This window comes from Anser brachyrhynchus, assembly GCF_964034855.1.
Source record: "Anser brachyrhynchus genome assembly, chromosome: 2".
Taxonomy (NCBI): domain Eukaryota; kingdom Metazoa; phylum Chordata; class Aves; order Anseriformes; family Anatidae; genus Anser; species Anser brachyrhynchus.
Window position 1 is genome coordinate 89,993,008 of NC_137695.1, and position 10,830 is coordinate 90,003,837.

A 10,830-nucleotide genomic window follows, 5' to 3' on the forward strand; every position below is an offset into this window, starting at 1 on the left:
GCTGATTAGTCAGTTAATGCTTATCCTGAATTTTACTGCATAGTGGATATAAAAATTGTATTTACCTTTGAAGTATACTGAATCTATTTTAGAACTCTGTTTAGCTTTTTCCCCCACTCCATCCATTAATCTAATACTAACAATAATAATAATGCTACTTCTTGCAAATATTGCCCAACCAGTGATTTTATGTAATTTTTTCCAGAAAGCAGAATTGTCCAAGGAAAGATATGGAAATATTGCATCAAGTTTAAAACAAGTTTATATTATCAGTTTTCATGGCAGTTTCCAAATTTACATTCAGACATGTTCAGAATTAACAAACATAAAGGAAATGTAATTTTAACTTATTATCTGTGGTTGTATTTTGCAGTTACTTAGCAGTTAGATCTGCAAAATGCACTAACTTACTTTGAATTTATTTATTTGCTCAGCTGTAAACTAAAATTTATTCAGTTTATTTAAACTAAATTTATTTAGTTTCTCAGCTGTACAAGACAAAAAACATAGAGGATTCCTCAAAGTCATAGCTGTGGGGTTATGTTACATCCCTAATTGTCATTTTAAAAAAGTTAGCAAACATCTAAATTATTTATTAGTGAGGAAAATCTGGGAAATGTCTTATTTAGTTTTTCAAGAACAATAAATCAAATAGCCCCAAATTAGACTTGTTTTCTCCCAATTTTCATGAACTGCAAAGATGGCCTCATGACTTTTAGTGGAATGACAAGTGATCATCTGATGATATATCAATTTGACAAGCAGGAATCCTGGCCAGCTGGCTAAGAGCACAGCTGGCTTCTGTCCACCTCATCCACTGCCCATTTCCCAGCTTCCTGACAGGTTCCACCATTCTCCCTTTGGCCAGATGCTTTGTCCTTTTGTTGGCTGCTTGATTTGCTGCTGGTCTGCTTTTTCTCTGCCCAGCCTGCTGATAGAGCAGCTTGAGCTTGCTCTCCATCTCCCTGGATATTCAGGTGCCCATCTGGTGTTTGGGATCTCCAGCAGATGGATGGGCCAAATGGACAATTCACCTTTGCCAGAAATTCCAGACTGTTGGTATTTCATTCCAATGTAAAACAAACCAGCGTATCCACAACCTGGATCAGCCGTAAAACTGCAGTCCCCACCCCCAAGCCCCATCAGATCTTACTAAAAACTAAGCAGCACAGAAATAGTCTGTTCATTTTGAGTAACACCCTAGATTATCTGAAGTTCAGTAAGTCCTTCTTTGAAATAGTATAACATTAAGTGTAAATAGAGGTATCAGAAAATCATTTTAGTCCATATTCTACATCTTTATACAGAGATCAGATGTGTAGAACAATTGCTAAACAATACTTAATAGTCTGTAAGTATGCTCCACAGATTAAATAAATCTGTGAATTAGTTTCCCATCAAAGAATTTCAGACTAACCCTGCATAGAGAGAGAATTGAATTAAAAAAAAAAATGGTTTCTGACATGTGTACAAAATCTTTCTCCAAATCCAATATTCAGAATCTGTACATCAAAGGCATATCATCACAGCTTTCAGCAACCTCAGTAAAAATAAATAACACATATGGTGTTGTGGTTTAACCCGGCTGGCAGCTAAACACCACACAGCCATTCGCTCACCCTCCCCCCTCCCTCTCTGGGATGGGGGAGAGAAACGGGAAAGTGAAGCCGGTGAGTTGAGATAAAGACAGTTTATTAAGACAGGAAAATAATAATAACAATAATAATAATAATAGTGATAATGGTAATAGTATTAACAATAACAATGTGTAAGAAAACAAGTGATGCACAATGCAATTGCTCACCACCCGCTGACCGATGCCCAGCCTATTCCCGAGCAGCCGGCCCCCCCACCCCGGCCAGCCACCCCTATATATTGTTTAGCATGACGTCAGATGGTATGGAATACCCCTTTGGCCAGTTTGGGTCAGCTGTCCTGGGTCTGTCCCCTCCCAGCTCCTGCTGCACCCCCAGCCTGCTCGCTGGCAGGACAGAGCAAGAAGCCGAAAAGTCCTTGGCCTGGTGTAAACACTGCTCTGCAACAATTAAAACATCAGCATGTTATCAGCGCTCTTCTCATCCTAATCCAAAACATAGCACCCTACCAGCTACTATGAGCTACTTAACTCTGTCCTAACTGGAACCAGGACAGATATCCACCCCTTATTCCATACCATTTATGTCATGCTCAGGTTACACTCTGTCCAATACATTCTAATTAATCACCATTTTCATCTATGATATATAGCAATCATGGTAGTGATGACATACATTATTATATAATAATTAACATACTACAATTCAACTCATGGGCTATTCTCACCCAGTATCAAATCCCCTTGAGGTACACACCGGACCTCCCCATTCTTTTGCATTACCCACCAAGTGCATCCAGGTCCCTGAGCAAAAGCAATTCCACGAATGGGTTTGCCTTTTCCTGAGGCAGGAGTAGCCCAGACTGTTTTACCCAGCATGTTTCTTACGTGCACTACAGGAACTTTATCCCCTTCTACAGTGCGTAACAGGTTTGATTGGGCAGGTCCAGCTCGGTTGGCAGATCCCCTGGTATTGACTAACCAGGTGGCCTTTGCCAAATGCGTATCCCAATTTTTGAATGTCCCAGCACCCATTGCTTTCAGTGTAGTCTTCAACAGTCCATTGTATCGTTCAACTTTTCCAGAGGCTGGTGCATGATAGGGGATGTGATACACCCACTCAATACCATGTTCTTTGGCCCAAGTGTCTATAAGGTTGTTTCGGAAATGAGTCCCGTTGTCTGACTCAATTCTCTCTGGGGTGCCATGTCGCCATAGGACTTGCTTTTCAAGGCCCAGGATAGTGTTCCGGGCGGTGGCATGGGGCACAGGATATGTTTCCAGCCATCCGGTGGTTGCTTCCACCATTGTAAGTACGTGGCGGTTGCCGTTGCGGGTTTGAGGGAGTGTGATGTAATCAATCTGCCAGGCCTCTCCATATTTATATTTCAGCCATCGTCCTCCATACCAAAGAGGTTTTGACCGTTTGGCTTGCTTGATTGCAGCACATGTTTCACAGTCATGAATAACCTGTGCTATAGTGTCCATGGTCAGGTCCACCCCTCGATCACGAGCCCATCTGTAGGTTGCATCTCTACCTTGATGGCCTGAGGTGTCATGGGCCCATCGGGCTATAAATAATTCACCTTTATGTTGCCAGTCCAGGTCCACCTGAGCCACTTCAATCTTAGCAGCCTGATCCACCTGCTGGTTGTTTTGGTGTTCTTCAGTAGCCCGATTCTTGGGCACATGAGCATCTACATGGCGTACCTTTACAACCAGGTTCTCTACCCGGGCAGCAATATCTTGCCACAATGCCGCAGCCCAAATGGGCTTGCCCCTGCGCTGCCAGTTGTTCTGCTTCCATTGCTGTAACCACCCCCACAGGGCATTTGCTACCATCCATGAATCAGTATAGAGATAGAGAACTGGCCACTTTTCTCGTTCAGCAATATCTAAAGCCAGCTGAATGGCTTTTACTTCTGCAAACTGACTCGATTCACCTTCTCCCTCAGCAGCTTCTGCAACTCGTCGTGTAGGACTCCATACAGCAGCTTTCCATCTCCGATGCTTTCCCACAATACGACAGGACCCGTCAGTGAACAAGGCATATTTCTTCTCATTTTCCGGTAGCTTGTTGTACAGGGGGGCTTCTTCAGCACGAACCACCTCCTCCTCTGATGATATCCCAAAGTATTTGCCTTCTGGCCAGTCCATAATCACCTCCAAGATTCCTGGGTGACTGGGGTTTCCTATTCGAGCCCGCTGAGTAATCAGTGCAACCCACTTGCTCCATGTAGCATCAGTTGCATGATGCGTAGAGGGGACCCTTCCTTTGAACATCCAGCCTAGTACCGGCAGTCGGGGTGCCAGGAGGAGCTGCGCTTCAGTACCGACCACTTCCGAAGCAGATCGAACTCCTTCATATGCTGCCAATATCTCCTTTTCAGTTGGAGTATAGCGGGCTTCAGATCCTCTGTATCCCCGACTCCAAAACCCCAGGGGTCGACCTCGAGTTTCCCCAGGTTCTTTCTGCCAGAGGCTCCAGGTGGGACCATTCTCTCCGGCTGCGGTGTAGAGCACATTCTTTACATCTGGTCCTGTTCGGACTGGCCCGAGGGCTACTGCATGAACTATTTCCTGCTTAATTTGTTCAAAGGCTTGTCGTTGCTCAGGGCCCCATTCAAAAGCATTCTTCTTACGGGTTACTTGGTAGAGCGGGTTTACAATCAGACTGTAATTTGGAATATGCATTCTCCAAAACCCCACGACACCTAGGAAAGTTTGTGTTTCTTTTTTGCTAGTTGGTGGAGACATAGCTGTTATCTTGTTGATCACATCCATTGGGATTTGACGACGTCCATCTTGCCATTTAATTCCTAAAAACTGGATCTCTCGTGCAGGTCCTTTAACTTTATTCTGTTTTATGGCAAAACCGGCCTTCAGAAGGATTTGGACTATTTTCTTCCCTTTCTCGAAAACTTCTTCTGCAGTGTCACCCCACACAATGATGTCATCGATGTACTGCAGGTGTTCAGGAGCTTCCCCCTGCTCCAGCGCAGACTGGATCAGTCCATGGCAAATGGTAGGGCTGTGTTTCCACCCCTGGGGCAGCCGATTCCAAGTATATTGGACTCCCCTCCAAGTGAAAGCAAACTGTGGCCTGCACTGTGCTGCTAGAGGGATGGAGAAAAATGCATTAGCGATATCAATTGTGGCACACCACTTGGCTGCCTTTGATTCCAGTTCATACTGGAGTTCTAGCATGTCCGGCACTGCAGCACTCAGTGGTGGCGTGACTTCGTTCAGGCCACGATAGTCCACTGTTAGTCTCCACTCACCATTAGACTTTCGCACTGGCCATATGGGACTATTAAAAGGTGAATGAGTCTTGCTGATCACTCCTTGGCTCTCCAGTTGACGAATTAGCTTATGGATGGGACTCAGGGAGTCTCGGTTGGTGCGATATTGCCGCCGGTGCACAGTTGTGGTAGCGATCGGCACTTGCTGTTCTTCAACCCTCAGCAACCCCACAACAGAAGGGTCCTCTGAGAGACCAGGCAAGGTAGACAACTGTTTAATGTCCTCTGTCTCCAAAGCAGCTATGCCAAAAGCCCAGCGGAACCCTTTTGGGTCCTTGAAATATCCTCTTCTAAGATAGTCTATGCCAAGGATGCATGGAGCATCTGGGCCAGTCACAATACGGTGCTTTTGCCACTCATTACCGGTTAGACTCACTTCAGCCTCCAATACAGTTAACTGCTGGGATCCCCCCGTCACACCATAAATACAGATGGGCTCTGGCCCTTTATAGCTTGATGGCATTAGAGTACATTGTGCACCGGTGTCTACCAAAGCCTTATACTTCTGTGCGTCTGACGTGCCAGGCCATCGAATCCACACAGTCCAATAAACTCGATTGTCCCTTTCCTCCCCCTGGCTGGAGGCAGGGCCCCTCTAGTCCTGGTCAGAATCTTCATTTCTGTGTTTAAAGGACTGCCTGCTGGAAGTTGGAGCAGCAAACCTTTCAGAGAACTCCTTTTTCCCAATTGTTTTCCTTTGCAATTCACGTACCCGTGCCTCTAGGGTCGCAGTAGATTTTCCATCCCATTTTCTCATGTCCTCTCCATGGTCACGTAGGTAAAACCACAGGGTGGCACGGTGTGTGTGCCCACCATATTGTCTTCCTTGCATAGATGAACGTTTACCACTAATAGCTGAGACACTGGTTTGTACAGGTGGGGAGGAAAATAATCTCTCTTCAAGTTGGTGGATCTTTTCAGAAAGTTTCTCCAAGGTATTCTCTTTTAGCTGGTGGACACTGGTTCGTTCAGGTGAAGGGGAAGATAATCTTTCTTCAAGTTGGTGGATCTTTTCAGAAAGTTTCTCCAAAGCATTCTCTTTTAGCTGGTGGACACTGGTTCGTTCAGGTGAAGGGGAAGATAATCTTTCTTCAAGTTGGTGGATCTTTTCAGAAAGTTTCTCTAAAGCCTTCTCTTTTAGCTGGTGGACACTGGTTCGTTCAGGTGGAGGGGAAGATAAATTCTCTTTAAGTTGGTGGACCTCTTCAGAGAGTTTCTCCACAGCTGAGACACAGGCCTTTAGGGAAGAGGAGAGATTTCCTTCGTACTGCCGGAGTATTTTAGTCACTTCATTCACTGTGGGATTCTCCTCCGTTTTCCAGGCTAGTATTGCCAATGAGTTGGCATATGATGATGGGGAACTCTGTACAAACTTCCGCCACATGGGTAGTGTACACCGGACTGCATCTGGATCTGCGGATGTTTGTGCGTCGTCTAGGTCCTTATAAATTACTTCCCGTACGGCCAATTCCCTCAGGTACTGAATTCCCTTCTCCATGGTGGTCCATTTGCTTGGTAAACATACAAGTTCTTCCTTGAAGGGATACCTTTCCTACACAGCTGACAGGAGACGCCTCCAGAGGCTGCGAGATTGTGCTCCATCTCCAATTGCTTTGTCAATGCATGCGTCCCTAGCAAGGGATCCCAGCCGCCTGGCTTCCTTGCCCTCCAATTCCACATAATTGGCTCCCGTGTCCCAGCACCGGAGCAGCCAGGTGACAAGCTGCTCGCCTATACAGCGACCAAAATCTTTTCGCACATCTCGTAGCTCACGCTGGTATAGAGTCCGGGTAATTACTGTTGATTTTTTGACATCCTCATCCTCATCTTCAGTCTTCTGCACCTTTGATGGCTGGTGTAGAGTCCGGGTAGTTACTGTTGATTTTCCGACATCCTCATCCTCATCTTCAGTCTCCTGCACCTTTGATGGCTGTTATGGAGTCCGGGTAGTTACTGTTGATTTTTCGCCATCCTCATCCTCATCTTCAGTCTCCTGCACCTTTGATGGCCCAGCCTCGTCCTCACTACGCCCAGACTTAGCAGAAGACTGTCTGCGTTTTAAACGACCTGAGCCTCTATACCATTTTTTCACCTTGTCTACAGGGGCAACTTGCACTGCTACAGCTCGTTTCTCTGACCCAGACACAGGGTCTGCCACAGGGGTTGGAATACCCTCTGCGGGGTCAACTTGCACTGCTACAGCTCGTTTCTCTGACCCAGCCACAGGAGTGGGAGCAGCTGCACGAGCTGGGGCAGCTGCAGGAGCTGGAGCGGCTGCAGGGGCTGGAGCTGGAGCGGCTGCAGGAGCTGCAGCTGGAGCGGCTGCAGGAGCTGGAGCTGGAGCGGCTGCAGGAGCCGGAACGGCTGCAGGAGCCGGAACGGCTGCAGGAGCTAGAGCGGCTGCAGGAGCTGGAGCTGGAGTGGCTGCAGGGGCTGGAGCTGGAGTAGCTGCAGGAGCTGGAGCGGCTGCAGGAGCCGGAGCTGGAGCGGCTGCAGGAGCTGGAGCGGCTGCAGGAGCTGGAGCTGGAGCGGCTGCAGGAGCTGGAGCGGCTGCAGGAGCTGGAACTGGAACGGCTGCAGGAGCTGGAGCTGGAGCGGCTGCAGGAGCTGGAGCTGGAGTAGCTGCAGGAGCTGGAGCGGCTGCAGGAGCTGGAGCTGGAGCGGCTGCAGGAGCTGGAGCTAGGTTGCTAATAGCATCAATTGCAGCTCGATAGGCACAAGCCAGACCCCAGCACGCTACAGTGATTTGTGTCACTTTGGAACTGCCAGAGTCATGACACCTTTTTTTCAAGCATTCTGCCAGCTTTTTAAGATTTTGCAGTTGTTCAGGGGTGAATGTCCAAAACACTGGAGGTGACCACTGCTCTAGAAACCTGCCCATATCCTCCCACACTCCCTGCCACTCGCAACTATCCCGCCTCAAGACAGATCTCCGGATGAGATTCCTAAGTAGTTGTTTAACCCTCCACAAAATCTGAAGCGCATTCAGGAGACATAACAACAAGAGCAGGCTGGTCTGAGTATCCCAAGGATATTCAACATCTCGGAGAACCACCGTAACTAACTCGGGGGAAAAGAGGGTGGTGGTGAAGGAGAAAGGGAGAGTGAACAGGTAGGGAAACATGTCTTCCCCTGTCCCCTTCACAGATTGGCTCCCTAACGAAAACAGGCAATAGGTGTAATTGCTAATAGTTTCCGAGATATGGGTTCCAAAGTATAGAGTCGACGTCAGTGCTGAGTACAAATACCAGGTTAAAGTCGTGACCAGATATTTCATCATTTCATAAGCCATTGCTACACCGCACAGTACCATAACAATCTTAAACCAGGGCCCGGAAAGGATAAACAGTGCAACAGGGAGCACATACAGAAAGTAACGCACCATAAAACTCAATTTGGAATACAGGTACAGCAGACTGGAGATTAAGGCAATCAACATCGTGACTAGCAACTATTAAGCAGGTCCAATACTTATACCAATTTTAGTTTAACACACTCTGGTCAGATTTGTCGATATCTCAACCCTTCGTGCCCCACGTTGGGCGCCAAAAGGACTGTTGTGGTTTAACCCGGCTGGCAGCTAAACACCACACAGCCGTTCGCTCACCCTCCCCCCTCCCTCTCTGGGATGGGGGAGAGAAACGGGAAAGTGAAGCCTGTGAGTTGAGACAAAGACAGTTTATTAAGACAGGAAAATAATAATAACAATAATAATAATAATAGTGATAATGGTAATAGTATTAACAATAATAATGTGTAAGAAAACAAGTGATGCACAATGCAATTGCTCACCACCTGCTGACCGATGCCCAGCCTATTCCCGAGCAGCCGGCCCCCCACCCCGGCCAGCCACCCCTATATATTGTTTAGCATGACGTCAGATGGTATGGAATACCCCTTTGGCCAGTTTGGGTCAGCTGTCCTGGGTCTGTCCCCTCCCAGCTCCTGCTGCACCCCCAGCCTGCTCGCTGGCAGGACAGAGCGAGAAGCCGAAAAGTCCTTGGCCTGGTGTAAACACTGCTCTGCAACAATTAAAACATCAGCATGTTATCAGCGCTCTTCTCATCCTAATCCAAAACATAGCACCCTACCAGCTACTATGAGCTACTTAACTCTGTCCTAACTGGAACCAGGACATATGGTTTTGAAAAAAATGTACCGTACATTGCCAGTTCGTCAAACTGATCTGTCCAGGTTTTGCTCTACAATAGAAAAGAGTCTGCGTTAGGATATAACTATATTAATATTGTGTATATTTAACCTCACATCATGCATGACTCCTTCCAGGACAGAGGAATAAAAATGGTTTTAAATACATAAACACAAAAATAAAAAAAAATAAGTTAAAGTTTTATTTTTCTGCAACATGACATTATACAACACTGTCTAAGAAATATCCCAGGCAAGTAGGTGTTATGTTCTTTCTCTCTGAACTTACCATTCCCATTCTCTACTTTCTTACCACCTCCAAAAAGCAGTAGTGAAAGTCTGTGGAAACAATCAAAACAATTTTCACTGGAAAAAAAAAAAAAGCAAAAAGTAAGACAGCTTCTATTGTTAAAAGAAATCAGATACTTCAAACCATTCTATTTCAATTAGCTGCCACTATCTTAAATTAACTAATTAATTCTATCAATGCAACAAAGAAGAATATTATTTAGGCAGTAGAAAGACAGTGGAAACAAAGTTTTTTGGAATTGTAAAGTTATTTACAAAGACCAAGAGAAAATTCAATGGATTTTTTTACCCAGGGTTTGACTTGTGCTGGAAAGGGAAGGGAAGGGAAGGGAAGGGAAGGGAAGGGAAGGGAAGGGAAGGGAAGGGAAGGGAAGGGAAGGGAAGGGAAGGGAAGGGGAGGGGAGGGGAGGGGAGGGGAGGGGAGGGGAGGGGAGGGGAGGGGAGGGGAGGGGAGGGGGGGAGGGGGGGAGGGGGGGAGGGGAGGGGGGGAGGGGAGGGGAGGGGGGAGGGGAGGGGGGAGGGGAGGGGGGAGGAAGGAAGGAGGGAAGGAGGGAAGGAGGGAAGGAGGGAAGGAGGGAAGGAGGGAAGGAGGGAAGGAGGGAAGGAGGGAAGGAAGGAAGGAAGGAAGGAAGGAAGGAAGGAAGGAAGGAAGGAAGGAAGGAAGGAAGGAAGGAAGGAAGGAAGGAAGGAAGGAAGGAAGGAAGGAAGGAAGGAAGGAAGGAAGGAAGGAAGGAAGGAAGGAAGGAAGGAAGGAAGGAAGGAAGGAAGGAAGGAAGGAAGGAAGGAAGGAAGGAAGGAAGGAAGGAAGGAAGGAAGGAAGGAAGGAAGGAAGGAAGGAAGGAAGGAAGGAGAGATAAAGATGAAGGAGGCTGCCAGGGAAAAGATTTTCCAGCACTTCCACTAATTCTGTTCTGTTCAAATCTCACTTCCAGCATACCCAGAATTGTATGAGACAGAATCATGCAATGTCACCTTCTACATTTATTAAACTCCAGGAAATAAATATTAAGGAGCAATATATATTCCTGTTTACTAGGCTGTGAAATATGGAATTATTCAACCATGGAGAAAGTTGTATCATTTATTCTGAAGAAAGATAAAATACTTTTTTTATAGATTAAGTAAAGAAACACACATTATTTTTTTCATTAAAAAAAATTTAATCTAGGAAGTGTTGAGTTCAAAACTTATGAAGGCAAAGTAGGTGTATTTTGAGATATGTGAATAATATATAACAGTACTCAGACAAGCTCATCTCTTCATATCGCCTTAGAAATCCGGTATATGAACTAAGAGCCACCTGATTAACTGAAAATGGTTGTGTGGTATAACTTCACATTTTTAGGTGGAACTGTCATTTTGATACATCACATCATTACACATTGTAACAATATGACATGCTGAAATGATAAAATGTCAGCTTTCAGCTGCAGAATTCGAGAAGGAAAAAAAAAAAAAGAATTTGGGATAGAAAAA

General features: G+C 46.1%; 1 long non-coding RNA gene across 1 annotated transcript in view; it reads right to left on the reverse strand.

Moving 5' to 3' along the window:
* LOC308191294 overlaps positions 1-9,718 on the reverse strand; it is a 12,056-nt gene extending 2,338 nt beyond the window's left edge. The window contains exons 1-3 of the long non-coding RNA XR_013947873.1: positions 9,644-9,718; positions 9,335-9,411; positions 9,061-9,098 (exon numbers count right to left, since the gene is read on the reverse strand). This is a non-coding gene — a long non-coding RNA (uncharacterized lncRNA). The remainder of the gene's footprint in view (positions 1-9,060; positions 9,099-9,334; positions 9,412-9,643) is intronic.
* Between the last annotated feature and the right edge of the window lie 1,112 nt (positions 9,719-10,830).